The following is a 3,806-nucleotide window of genomic DNA, read 5'->3' on the forward strand; positions in this document are numbered from 1 at the left end:
CGGTTTCTCTGCCACGAGCAGAGGACCGCAGGCTAGTGCTCTGGGAGATTTGAGGGTGACAGTGAGAGCTTCTCCGCCGGGCCACGCCCCACGGGCCTCTCACCCCTTCCGCAGCACTTGTCCTGTGCGGCTGCTGGGTGATTCTGCTGGGCTGTTTTATGGTGGTCCCAGCATGCCATTCGGTGTGCCGCCGGGGGATCAGATGTCAATTGCAGCATCGGGTGATGGGCTTTTGACCTCTGAGTATGAAGATTCGGCGGGGCTGCCCCCCTCGGGTGTTGTCGCCACTGCCGAATCGGACCCAGAGTTGATGGCCATGCTTGCCTGGGCAGCTGTGAGCATCAGGTTGGAGGTGAATACACCGCCAAGCCCTGAGTGCTCGTGGCTGGATGATTGGTTTTTCAGTACGGGTTGTTTTTCACAACCATGTTCTGCTCTAGTTTCTTTTCTTCCCGGAGGTGCATCGACATTCCCCAGGTGGAGAGAGCGATTGTGGTGCACCTGTGCCCACAAAACGCCGCCACTTGGAGGAATTGTCCGCGTCTCCCGTCCAAAGCCTATAAGCTGTCGGCGGCTTTCGCTGTGAAAGCTTACAGTGCTGCGGGCCAAGCTGCCTCTGCCCTGCATGCCATGGCAATCCTGCAATCTCACCAAGCCAAGGCCTTAATAAATGCACGAGGGTAGTACTGGCCCGAGGTTGATGCAGTACTACCCTCTGGGCGACGGAAGTCACGACGCGTTCCCTCGGGAAGGCGATGCCCACTCTGGTGGTCCAGGAGTGCCATCTCTGAGATGAGAGAACTCAGACTCTCTGAGATGAGAGAAGTTGACAAAGTGCGCTTTCTTGACGCTCCCATCTCCCAGGCTGGCCTGCCTGTGCGGCGACGCTGTCAAGGGCTGTGCCCAGCGGTTCTCAGCATTACAACAAGCAGACTGAGGCCATACAGCACATCTTGCCTCGAGGTGATCCTCCAGCTGTCACCGTTCCGTCGTGGGCCGTGTCTCAGCCTGCTCGTCGCCGTGGGCGCCCTCCTGCGTCCTCCACACCGGCTCTGCCCCGCGCTGAGACATCGTTGAGGCCAGTGCGTCGAGCCCCACGCAGGAGAGCGGCGCCCCCGTGTCTCATCCAGAATGTTGCCTTCTCTTGGTGCACGGCGCCTCTCTGGCAGACATCTGTCGAGCTGCGGGCTGGGCGACACCTAACACCTTAGCAAGGTTTTACAACCTTCGTGTAGAGCTGGTTTTGTTCCCATGTGTTGGGTAACAGGTAATTGGTGGGAAGATCTGGCTTGGTGTCACGCTTGCTACGCCATTCCCCCTCACACGGGGATGCAAGCACCTTTGTTCTCCCAGTAGAGTTCCCCAGTTGGCGAACCCTGGTCGAGCATCCTCCAGCACCCCCGGTAGTCAGACTTGACGGAGCAGGCCCAGTACTGGTGTTAGCATGTCCGGAGTCCCGGCCAGCCCCGGTCCTTGGCTAGGTGTCCATATGGCTTGATTCCCTACGGATAATCCCATATGTGTATTCTTCCATGGTAATGTTTCCCTCTCGGTAAACCCGTGTCTTCCCTTGACAAACCCGCTCTGTCAGTCTCTTCTGGCAGTTGTTTCATCCCTACTCTAAGGTAGAACCTGCCTCAGAGACCCATTTCATATGCAGTACTGCCCCCTGGGTCAGTCCATATTAGTATCTCCACATGTCACCTACCTATGGGTAGGATGTGGTCTCCGTAGCGACCTTTTCCCTTAAGGCTCGCTTCCCCATCGGTGTTCAGGGTGTGGTGTTTTCCATGGACCCCATATGTCGTTCGACATAACTCGTAGTGACCGACAGATGGGGAACATCTCGGTTACGTACGTAACCCTCGTTCCCTGATGGAGGGAACGGAGACGTTATGTCCCCATGCCACAACCTTGAACCATTCGCTGTTGCCGGGACACATTCTCGGCACCTCAGCGTAAAACCTGAAGAGTGGATGCACATGTCGCCTATTTATACCCGTATGCTCAGGTCTGCAAAATCCACTAGCCAATTTTCATTGGTGTTTTCTCTTAAACTCAGAGATGATTGGCCTCCCAAGTGAGACCCCATATGTCATTTGACATAACGTCTCCGTTCCCTCCATCAGGGAACGAGGGTTACGTACGTAACCGAGACGATCATATTCCATGAAGATATTTTGTAAATTTCCTACTCTAAATATATCAAAACTTAATTTTTGATTAGTAATATACATTGCTAAGAACTTTCACGGGACACTGCACTTATTCACAATCACAACCCACTGAAGCCTTGCCAGTTAAACATTTCATTTGTGTGCTGTTCTTCTGACGCACTTTTTTCTGAGTGCGTACACCTGAAGCGCGCGCACTAAAAAGCCTGTCAAAAGGTGCCTGATTAGTGGACTCTTATCTTTCGCGTCTGATTGTGCTAATACTGTCAAAAACACACAAGGTTTACATATAAACACAGTCAAAAGTGAAAGTAAACAGCTGAGAGAAAAACGGAAGCGTGCAGGTCTTAAAGCAACTCTTTTCCTGAGCGGGCATGGCCATTTGTAAATTTAATGTGTCTGGCTTCCGGTCTCATCCGCGTCCAGCTATTTTTAGCTGTACAAAAAACAACTTGTTTTGCTGCTTGATATTGCAAACTGGTGTGTCTTACCATATTATTTTAATGTATTATCTTGATTATGAACACACTGGTTTGTAGTGCAAACAGTTTTACCATTTACTGCACTTTGTCATTCTTCTCGTTATTTCCCTACAGTGGATAATGAACCGGAAGTCTTACACATTTACAGAAAACGGCTTACTTCCGCGTTGAAAAATAAGGTGGATACCAGGCACGTTTCAGAAGCAGCTCCCCACGCAGCATCGCTAAAGATAGGTGCCTAGTCTATTTTTGATGGACGCTAAGTCCAAGCTGCACAGTTCCAATACAAAATAAATATGCTGTGCAGACAAAACACACAAGGTTTACATATAAACACAGTCAAAAGTGAAAGTAAACAGCTGAGAGAAAAACGGAAGCGTGCAGGTCTTAAAGCAACTCTTTTCCTGAGCGGGCATGGCCATTTGTAAATTTAATGTGTCTGGCTTCCGGTCTCATCCGCGTCCAGCTATTTTTAGCTGTACAAAAAACAACTTGTTTTGCTGCTTGATATTGCAAACTGGTGTGTCTTACCATATTATTTTAATGTATTATCTTGATTATGAACACACTGGTTTGTAGTGCAAACAGTTTTACCATTTACTGCACTTTGTCATTCTTCTCGTTATTTCCCTACAGTGGATAATGAACCGGAAGTCTTACACATTTACAGAAAACGGCTTACTTCCGCGTTGAAAAATAAGGTGGATACCAGGCACGTTTCAGAAGCAGCTCCCCACGCAGCATCGCTAAAGATAGGTGCCTAGTCTATTTTTGATGGACGCTAAGTCCAAGCTGCACAGTTCCAATACAAAATAAATATGCTGTGCAGACGAAAACACAGCTACAAATATTTTATCCTTGTTGTTCATACTTTTAAGTTTATTAACTTCTGCAGCACACCAAAGCATAAAAACAATTAAACTGGACAAACCATTTAAAAAACTTAACCATGCTAGAACATCAAGGACAATCAAGGTGGGAAAAAACACGAAAAATCAGGAAAAACAACGTCGAAAAGTAAATCTCGTGGTCTCGCGTAAACAGTTGCTTCGCTTTTGAAATGCTCCTGTGAGTTGTATGGAAGCCTGTTTCTGCCACTGAATAAAAAAATAAAAAAGTTTTGACTTCTTTTCTTGCAATTGCGTGTTTA

Source organism: Sinocyclocheilus grahami, unplaced genomic scaffold (assembly GCF_001515645.1).
Source record: "Sinocyclocheilus grahami isolate Dianchi unplaced genomic scaffold, SAMN03320097.WGS_v1.1 scaffold266.1, whole genome shotgun sequence".
NCBI classification, from domain to species: domain Eukaryota; kingdom Metazoa; phylum Chordata; class Actinopteri; order Cypriniformes; family Cyprinidae; genus Sinocyclocheilus; species Sinocyclocheilus grahami.